This window comes from Xenopus tropicalis, chromosome 9, assembly GCF_000004195.4.
Source record: "Xenopus tropicalis strain Nigerian chromosome 9, UCB_Xtro_10.0, whole genome shotgun sequence".
Taxonomy (NCBI): Eukaryota; Metazoa; Chordata; class Amphibia; order Anura; family Pipidae; genus Xenopus; species Xenopus tropicalis.
Genome location: NC_030685.2, coordinates 89,813,966 through 89,824,766, shown reverse-complemented (window position 1 = coordinate 89,824,766; position 10,801 = coordinate 89,813,966). Strand labels below are relative to the sequence as shown.

The 10,801-nt window shown below is 61.4% G+C and overlaps 1 protein-coding gene across 1 annotated transcript in view; it reads left to right on the top strand.

Moving 5' to 3' along the window:
- The first annotated feature begins 4,223 nt into the window (after window positions 1-4,223).
- The window catches only part of slc12a8 (solute carrier family 12, member 8), a 44,141-nt gene continuing 37,563 nt past the window's right edge, over window positions 4,224-10,801 (top strand). The window contains 1 exon segment of the mRNA XM_031893157.1: window positions 4,224-4,321. The gene's annotated coding sequence lies outside the window, so the exon portion shown is untranslated.

The following is a 10,801-nucleotide window of genomic DNA, read 5'->3' as shown; positions in this document are numbered from 1 at the left end:
TCAGTTGGGCGAGAGGGGGATGGTTGGCCAAATGGGAGTCAGTTGGGCGAGAGGGAGGCGGTTGGCCAAACGGGAGTCAGTTGGGCGAGAGGGGGACGGTTGGCCAAATGGGAGTCAGTTGGGCGAGAGGGGGACGGTTGGCCAAATGGGAGTCAGTTGGGCGAGAGGGGGATGGTTGGCCAAAGTCGGTTGGGCGAGAGGGGGATGGTTGGCCAAATGGGAGTCGGTTGGGCGAGAGGGTGGCGGTTGGGCGAGAGGGTGGCGGTTGGGCGAGAGGGAGGCGGTTGGGCGAGAGGGTGGCGGTTGGGCGAGAGGGAGGCGGTTGGGCGAGAGGGTGGCGGTTGGGCGAGAGGGAGGCGGTTGGGCGAGAGGGAGGCGGTTGGGCGAGAGGGTGGCGGTTGGGCGAGAGGGAGGCGGTTGGGCGAGGGTGGCGGTTGGGCGAGAGGGAGGCGGTTGGGCGAGAGGGGGACAGGAAGCTGAGATGGAGGCCATACACGCACCGCTAATATATAAACCCCTGTTTGGTAGGATATTCACTGCCTGTAGGGTGAGTGGGCGAGTCGGGGAGTGGGCGAGTCGGTGACTGGGGGAGTGGGCGAGTCGGGGAGTGGGCGAGTCGGTGAGTGGGCGAGTCGGTGACTGGGCGAGTCGGGGAGTGGGCGAGTCGGTGACTGGGGAGTGGGCGAGTCGGGGAGTGGGCGAGTCGGTGACTGGGCGAGTCGGGGAGTGGGCGAGTCGGTGACTGGGGAGTGGGCGAGTCGGTGACTGGGGGAGTGGGCGAGTCGGGGAGTGGGCGAGTCGGTGACTGGGCGAGTCGGTGACTGGGCGAGTCGGTGAGTGGGCGAGTCGGTGACTGGGCGAGTCGGGGAGTGGGCGAGTCGGTGACTGGGCGAGTCGGGGAGTGGGCGAGTCGGCGCAGGAGGCTGCTGATATTGGTCGACTCGCTGATCGGCCGGGTTAGAAGATTCTGATTGGGCGCCATAGAATCGGAGGTAGAAATCCCTGAACGTTAGTGGCCGATTGTACGATCTTTGCGCAACTGATGGACCTTTAGTTACAGAAGACGCACGGAGCTACTTAGTAGCAGCTACAGAAACAGACAGTGCAGATCAGTTGCTGATAATTGCCCCTACGTGAGTTTAGCAGAGGGAATTCCCAGTACTGTCTATGGCAGGGGGTTCCCTGGGGTTCAGTAGCTGCTACTAAGTCGCTCCGTGTGTCTTTGCCCTGATTGGTGAAAGCTCAGAAGCAGTTCTGCCCCAGGAGCTGGTACAGATGCCCCATTGCCTCCCTGAAGGTGCCCATACGAGGGCTGATGGGAATTCTCTCTGACCAATCAGGCCGCAGGCTCAGCAGACGGAGAATGAAGGAGGGGCTTATTTATTGTTGTAATTTGTGCAAAGAGCTGACGCTCCTTATCTGCTGATGGACCTTGTGACCAACCGCCCAACCCCACCCCCGAGTGCCAGGCTGGGGTTGGCATTGAGTCTCTGGGAGCCTGGTACTACAACTCCCAGCATCCCCTGGCAGCTTGGGGGCCACAGTCTGTAGATTGCAAGCTCTGCTGGCAGAGAGATCATTGCTGTGTAATTGGTTCACTTCCTATCTAAAGCTTTCCACTGGCTCTCTCTGCTGATTGGTCAGAATAGTGAGGGGTAAAACTTACCCCCAGGGGCTGCAGCTGTTCCCTCCGGGGTCGGGGCTTTATCATCTGAACTTGGTGCATCTTTTCCCTGAGTCACAGAACTGCCCCGGCGGGGGGTAAATTCCTGGGCAATAAAGGTTGTTCTAACCCTGAGGGGTTTCTGGACTACAACTCCCAGCATGCTTTTTCTGGCAAGGGTATGGGGGGTACTGTAACTGGGGGCCCCCCCGCACTTTATGACTGGAGGGCAGAAAACTGATTATTTGGAAACTTCTCAATAAACAGAAAGTTTGTTTTTACGGATTGAGCAGAAATGCGGGTTCCAGAGTAAATAATTACCCCCCCCCCCCCCCCCCCCCAGTCCGGTCGCACCGGTTCCTGCACTTCCCTGGGGGGGGGTCTGGCGGCTTCCAATCAGCAATAAGCTCCCTGTCACCTGTCCCCTCCCCAAACCTAATGTGACCCCCCCCGTGTCTGAAACCGTCTGATTCCCCGGTGCCGGGAGAACCGTGTGCCCAGAGCCTCCCCCCCCCCCAGCAACTCGTCTCTGCTGAGGATCATGGGAAATGTAGTGCAGCAGCAGAATCAGGGGTGAGTCTGTGCCGACTCCTCATACCGACTCCTACCGATATATCTACATACAGGGCGGCCCTCCGGCCGGGAATAGATATTATACATACAGGGGGTCCCTCCGGCCGGGAATAGATATTATACATACAGGGGGTCCCTCCGGCCGGGAATAGATATTATACATACAGGGGGTCCCTCCGGCCGGGAATAGATATTATACATACAGGGGGTCCCTCCGGCCGGGAATAGATATTATACATACAGGGCGGCCCTCCGGCCGGGAATAGATATTATACATACAGGGGGTCCCTCCGGCCGGGAATAGATATTATACATACAGGGGGTCCCTCCGGCCGGGAATAGATATTATACATACAGGGCGGCCCTCCGGCCGGGAATAGATATTATACATACAGGGGTCCCTCCGGCCGGGAATAGATATTATACATACAGGGGGTCCCTCCGGCCGGGAATAGATATTATACATACAGGGCGGCCCTCCGGCCGGGAATAGATATTATACATACAGGGGGTCCCTCCGGCCGGGAATAGATATTATACATACAGGGGGTCCCTCCGGCCGGGAATAGATATTATACATACAGGGGGTCCCTCCGGCCGGGGAATAGATATTATACATACAGGGGGTCCCTCCGGCCGGGAATAGATATTATACATACAGGGGGTCCCTCCGGCCGGGAATAGATATTATACATACAGGGGGTCCCTCCGGCCGGGGAATAGATATTATACATACAGGGGGTCCCTCCGGCCGGGAATAGATATTATACATACAGGGCGGCCCTCCGGCCGGGAATAGATATTATACATACAGGGGGTCCCTCCGGCCGGGAATAGATATTATACATACAGGGGGTCCCTCCGGCCGGGGAATAGATATTATACATACAGGGGGTCCCTCCGGCCGGGAATAGATATTATACATACAGGGGGTCCCTCCGGCCGGGAATAGATATTATACATACAGGGGGTCCCTCCGGCCGGGAATAGATATTATACATACAGGGGGTCCCTCCGGCCGGGAATAGATATTATACATACAGGGGGTCCCTCCGGCCGGGAATAGATATTATACATACAGGGGGTCCCTCCGGCCGGGGAATAGATATTATACATACAGGGCGGCCCTCCGGCCGGGAATAGATATTATACATACAGGGCGGCCCTCCGGCCGGGAATAGATATTATGGGTGCTGTGGGGTATGTGCCCATGCCGGGGGGCTGGGGGGTATGTGCCCATGCCGGGGGCTGGGGGGTATGTGCCCATGCCGGGGGGCTGGGGGGTATGTGCCCATGCCGGGGGGCTGGGGGGTATGTGCCCATGCCGGGGGGCTGGGGGGTATGTGCCCATGCCGGGGGGCTGGGGGTATGTGCCCATGACGGGGGGCTGGGGGGTATGTGCCCATGCCGGGGGGCTGGGGGTATGTGCCCATGCCGGGGGGGTGGCCATCCGGGGGGGGTATGTGCCCATGCCGGGGGGCTGGGGGGTATGTGCCCATGCCGGGGGGGCTGGGGGGTATGTGCCCATGCCGGGGGGCTGGGGGGTATGTGCCCATGCCGGGTCATTAATACCCCCCCCCCCCCATTCCGCTTTGGGCTGCGCTGCCACTGAATGCAAGCTGCTGTAGGTTGGGGGGGTCAGTACCAGCCTGGGGGGAGGGTTAAGTTCCCCTTTGGGCCCAGAAGCCGCGCCGCATTGGCCACATCAGCTGAAGGGAATCTCGGGAATAGGAACCGCCCATTTAAAGGGGAAGTAATCCCTGAGCAAATGGCCATTTGGGGGGGCGTAACTGTCTCCCCCAAATATTAATCCCATCTCTCCCCTTCCCGGAGCCCCCCCTGTTTGTTTAGCTTCTGCCCCGGGGGGGTATTTATAGCATTAAGGGCAGTAACGGAGTGTGGGGAGGGGCTGTATAACGGGGGCAGTTATTGCACCGGCGGAGTTGCTGGTTCTTGGGGCGGGAGGGGGCAGATCCCGGGGGGGGGGGCAAGTCCGGGGGCGGGTCATGGGGCAGGAATTGGATCTGCTGAGTCCCACGTGGCGCAGGTGACGCAGCGATTGGATCGAGAGAGAGAGAGGGGCAGGTAAGGGGGTATATGGGGCAGGTAAGGGGGTATATGGGGGCAGGTAAGGGGGTATATGGGGGCAGGTAAGGGGGTATATGGGGGCAGGTAAGGGGGTATATGGGGGCAGGTAAGGGGGTATATGGGGCAGGTAAGGGGGTATATGGGGCAGGTAAGGGGGTATATGGGGGCAGGTAAGGGGGTATATGGGGGCAGGTAAGGGGGTATATGGGGCAGGTAAGGGGGTATATGGGGCAGGTTAAGGGGGTATATGGGGCAGGTAAGGGGGTATATGGGGGCAGGTAAGGGGTATATGGGGCAGGTAAGGGGGTATATGGGGGCAGGTAGGGGGTATATGGGGCAGGTAAGGGGGTATATGGGGGCAGGTAAGGGGGTATATGGGGAGGTAGGGGTATATGGGGGCAGGTAAGGGGGTATATGGGGGCAGGTAAGGGGGTATATGGGGCAGGTAAGGGGGTATATGGGGCAGGTAAGGGGGTATATGGGGGCAGGTAAGGGGGTATATGGGACAGGTAAGGGGGTATAAAGGTGGAAGACACACGGAGCTACTTAGTAGCAGCTACAGAAACAGACAGTGCTGATCAGTTGCTGATAATTGCCCCTACGTGAGTTTAGCAGAGGGAATTCCCAGTACTGTCTGTGGCAGGGGGTTCCCTGGGGTTCAGTAGCTGCTACTAAGTCGCTCCGTGTGTCTTCTCCATAAATCTTAGGGGAACCAAACAGAAACTTGCTTCTCTGTTACTGATCCATTAGCTGCGGTACTGATCCACTCTGATCCATTAGCTGCGGTACTGATCCACTCTGATCCATTAGCTGCGGTACTGATCCACTCTGATCCATTAGCTGCGGTACTGATCCGCTCTGATCCATTAGCTGCGGTACTGATCCACTCTGATCCATTAGCTGCGGTACTGATCCACTCTGATCCATTAGCTGCGGTACTGAGATTGACAGACTTTCCCCAGCCAATGGGATTGGGTCTGGGAAGAAAGAGAAGCAGGGAATCTGAAGCCTGGCAGTCAGTTTGTTTGGTTGCCAGGGTCTGTGACCCTGACAACCAGACAGTTGTGTTTTTTAGAAAACCCAGGTGGAATAGGGGGCGGATCATTTAGACCAATAGAAATAAATCATATCGACCAATTGAGTTTCCCTTGGGAACTGACCTGGAACTTTCCTTATTCTTTTTACCACAGTTTTATCATCTTTGCTTTACTGCACCTTTGTGAATGAGCCCCTTGGCCGAGATGGGCAATTTGTCCCAATCCTTTCCAGTATGTTGGCCCCAAGATTCATTGCTGGGACCTTGCCTCCCATTGGCCAGTGTGCCTTCATTAACTCTAATTCTGCCCTTAATCTTCCCATCATCGTCTTCCTCATTCCCACAATTCCCTGCTGCTCAAACCTAATCCCTTCCAATGCGGCCAATAAGGATCCAGTCCCGGGAGAACTCCGCCCCATAATTAGGGATTTGGCCTAATTGGGGATTTTCTGGGGCTGATGGGTAAGTCAGTGATTCATTAAACTGCTTGTTTGGGGCCCCTGGGGTGGTACATTGGCTGGCAGTGTGGGGCCCCTGGGGATGGCAGTGTGGGGCCCCTGGGATGGTACATTGGCTGGCAGTGTGGGGCCCCTGGGATGGTACATTGGCTGGCAGTGTGGGGCCCCTGGGATGGTACATTGGCTGGCAGTGTGGGGCCCCTGGGATGTTACATTGGCTGGCAGTGTGGGGCCCCTGGGGATGGCAGTGTGGGGCCCCTGGGATGTTACATTGGCTGGCAGTGTGGGGCCCCTGGGGATGGCAGTGTGGGGCCCCTGGGATGGCAGTGTGGGGCCCCTGGGGATGGCAGTGTGGGGCCCCTGGGGATGTTACATTGGCTGGCAGTGTGGGGCCCCTGGGGATGGCAGTGTGGGGCCCTGGGGATGGCAGTGTGGGGCCCCTGGGATGGCAGTGTGGGGCCCCTGGGGATGTTACATTGGCTGGCAGTGTGGGGCCCCTGGGGATGGCAGTGTGGGGCCCCTGGGGATGGCAGTGTGGGGCCCCTGGGGATGGCAGTGTGGGGCCCCTGGGGATGGCAGTGTGGGGCCCCTGGGGATGTTACATTGGCTGGCAGTGTGGGGCCCCTGGGATGGTACATTGGCTGGCAGTGTGGGGCCCCTGGGATGTTACATTGGCTGGCAGTGTGGGGCCCCTGGGGATGGCAGTGTGGGGCCCCTGGGATGTTACATTGGCTGGCAGTGTGGGGCCCCTGGGGATGGCAGTGTGGGGCCCCTGGGATGGCAGTGTGGGGCCCCTGGGATGGCAGTGTGGGGCCCCTGGGGATGGCAGTGTGGGGCCCCTGGGGATGTTACATTGGCTGGCAGTGTGGGGCCCCTGGGGATGGCAGTGTGGGGCCCCTGGGGATGGCAGTGTGGGGCCCCTGGGATGGCAGTGTGGGGCCCCTGGGGATGTTACATTGGCTGGCAGTGTGGGGCCCCTGGGGATGGCAGTGTGGGGCCCCTGGGGATGGCAGTGTGGGGCCCCTGGGGATGGCAGTGTGGGGCCCCTGGGGATGGCAGTGTGGGGCCCCTGGGATGGCAGTGTGGGGCCCCTGGGGATGGCAGTGTGGGGCCCCTGGGGATGGCAGTGTGGGGCCCCTGGGGATGGCAGTGTGGGGCCCCTGGGATGGCAGTGTGGGGCCCCTGGGATGGCAGTGTGGGGCCCCTGGGATGGCAGTGTGGGGCCCCTGGGATGGTACATTACCGGTACAGGCTGCAGCCAGCCCTCTGCATTACATGCTAATTAGCCAATCAGAATGCGGATTTCACTCACTAAGGGTGGGGCTTAATAAACACCTGGGAGGGGCCCCCGGGGCCGGAATGTGAAATCCCGACAGTAAATAACCAACCTGTTTGCTAAATGGGACGTCCCTCTTTAACCCTCTCAATGCCTTGGGCAAACACAGGTGCCACCTACTGGGCATGCTGGGTACACTGACTGGGCACGCTGGGTACACTGACTGGGCACGCTGGGCTCCCTGACTGGGCATGCTGGGTACGCTGACTGGGCACGCTGGGTACGCTGACTGGGCACACTGGGCACGCTGGGCTCCCTGACTGGGCACGCTGGGCTCCCTGACTGGGCATGCTGGGTACACTGACTGGGCACGCTGGGTACGCTGACTGGGCACACTGGGCACGCTGGGCTCCCTGACTGGGCATGCTGGGCTCCCTGACTGGGCATGCTGGGTACACTGACTGGGCACGCTGGGCACACTGACTGGGCACGCTGGGCTCCCTGACTGGGCATGCTGGGCTCGCTGACTGGGCATGCTGGGCTCCCTGACTGGGCATGCTGGGCTCGCTGACTGGGCACGCTGGGCTCCCTGACTGGGCATGCTGGGCTCGCTGACTGGGCATGCTGGGCTCCCTGACTGGGCACGCTGGGCTCGCTGACTGGGCATGCTGGGCTCCCTGACTGGGCATGCTGGGCTCCCTGACTGGGCATGCTGGGCTCCCTGACTGGGCATGCTGGGTACGCTGACTGGGCACGCTGGGTACACTGACTGGGCATGCTGGGTACGCTGACTGGGCACGCTGGGCTCCCTGACTGGGCATGCTGGGTACGCTGACTGGGCACGCTGGGCTCCCTGACTGGGCATGCTGGGTACGCTGACTGGGCATGCTGGGTACGCTGACTGGGCACGCTGGGCTCCCTGACTGGGCATGCTGGGTACGCTGACTGGGCACGCTGGGCACACTGACTGGGCATGCTGGGTACGCTGACTGGGCACGCTGGGCTCCCTGACTGGGCATGCTGGGTACGCTGACTGGGCACGCTGGGCTCCCTGACTGGGCATGCTGGGTACGCTGACTGGGCACGCTGGGCTCCCTGACTGGGCATGCTGGGTACGCTGACTGGGGCACGCTGGGCTCCCTGACTGGCATGCTGGTACGCTGACTGGGCACGCTGGGCTCCCTGACTGGGCATGCTGGGTACGCTGACTGGGCATGCTGGGTACGCTGACTGGGCACGCTGGGCTCACTGACTGGGCATGCTGGGTACACTGACTGGGCATGCTGGGTACACTGACTGGGCACGCTGGGCTCACTGACTGGGCATGCTGGGTACACTGACTGGGCATGCTGGGTACACTGACTGGGCATGCTGGGTACACTGACTGGGTACGCTGACTGGGGCATGCTGGGTACACTGACTGGGCTCCCTGACTGGGCATGCTGGGCTCCCTGACTGGGCATGCTGGGTACGCTGACTGGGCATGCTGGGTTACACTGACTGGGTACACTGACTGGGCATGCTGGGTACACTGACTGGGCTCCCTGACTGGGCATGCTGGGCTCCCTGACTGGGCATGCTGGGTACGCTGACTGGGCATGCTGGGTACACTGACTGGGTACACTGACTGGGCATGCTGGGTACACTGACTGGGCTCCCTGACTGGGCATGCTGGGCTCCCTGACTGGGCATGCTGGGTACACTGACTGGGCACGCTGGGCACACTGACTGGGCACGCTGGGCTCCCTGACTGGGCACGCTGGGCACACTGACTGGGCACGCTGGGCTCCCTGACTGGGCATGCTGGGCTCCCTGACTGGGCACGCTGGGCACACTGACTGGGCACGCTGGGCTCCCTGACTGGGCATGCTGGGCTCCCTGACTGGGCACGCTGGGCTCCCTGACTGGGCATGCTGGGCTCGCTGACTGGGCATGCTGGGCTCCCTGACTGGGCATGCTGGGCTCCCTGACTGGGCACGCTGGGCACACTGACTGGGCACGCTGGGCTCCCTGACTGGGCATGCTGGGCTCCCTGACTGGGCATGCTGGGCTCCCTGACTGGGCACGCTGGGCTCCCTGACTGGGCACGCTGGGCTCCCTGACTGGGCATGCTGGGCTCGCTGACTGGGCATGCTGGGCTCCCTGACTGGGCATGCTGGGCTCCCTGACTGGGCATGCGGGTCCCTGACGGCATGCTGGCTCGCTGACTGGGCATGGCTGGGCTCCCTGACTGGGCACGCTGGGCTCCCTGACTGGGCACGCTGGGCTCGCTGACTGGGGCACGCTGGGCTCCCTGACTGGGCATGCTGGGCTCCCTGACTGGGCATGCTGGGCTCGCTGACTGGGCACGCTGGGCTCCCTGACTGGGCATGCTGGGCTCCCTGACTGGGCATGCTGGGTACACTGACTGGGCATGCTGGGTACGCTGACTGGGCACGCTGGGCTCCCTGACTGGGCATGCTGGGTACGCTGACTGGGCACGCTGGGCTCCCTGACTGGGCATGCTGGGTACGCTGACTGGGCACGCTGGGCTCCCTGACTGGGCATGCTGGGTACGCTGACTGGGCACGCTGGGCTCCCTGACTGGGCATGCTGGGTACGCTGACTGGGCACGCTGGGCTCCCTGACTGGGCATGCTGGGTACGCTGACTGGGCACGCTGGGCTCCCTGAACTGGGCATGCTGGGTACGCTGACTGGGCATGCTGGGTACGCTGACTGGGCACGCTGGGCTCACTGACTGGGCATGCTGGGTACACTGACTGGGCATGCTGGGTACACTGACTGGGCATGCTGGGTACACTGACTGGGTACGCTGACTGGGCATGCTGGGTACACTGACTGGGCATGCTGGGTACACTGACTGGGCTCGCTGACTGGGCACGCTGGGCACACTGACTGGGCACGCTGGGCACACTGACTGGGCATGCTGGCTCACTGACTGGGCATGCTGGGTACGCTGACTGGGCACGCTGGGCTCCCTGACTGGGCATGCTGGGTACGCTGACTGGGCACGCTGGGTACACTGACTGGGCATGCTGGGTACGCTGACTGGGCACGCTGGGCTCCCTGACTGGGCATGCTGGGTACGCTGACTGGGCACGCTGGGGCTCCCTGACTGGGCATGCTGGGTACGCTGACTGGGCATGCTGGGTACGCTGACTGGGCACGCTGGGCTCACTGACTGGGCATGCTGGGTACACTGACTGGGCATGCTGGGTACACTGACTGGGCATGCTGGGTACACTGACTGGGTACGCTGACTGGGCATGCTGGGTACACTGACTGGGCATGCTGGGTACACTGACTGGGCTCGCTGACTGGGCATGCTGGGTACACTGACTGGGCATGCTGGGTACACTGACTGGGTACGCTGACTGGGCATGCTGGGTACGCTGACTGGGCATGCTGGGCACACTGACTGGGCATGCTGGGCTCACTGACTGGGCATGCTGGGTACACTGACTGGGTACGCTGACTGGGCATGCTGGGTACACTGACTGGGCATGCTGGGGTACACTGACTGGGCATGCTGGGTACGCTGACTGGGCATGCTGGGTACGCTGACTGGGCATGCTGGGCACACTGACTGGGCATGCTGGGCTCACTGACTGGGCATGCTGGGTACACTGACTGGGCTCGCTGACTGGGCACGCTGGGCACACTGACTGGGCATGCTGGGCTCACTGACTGGGCATGCTGGGTACAC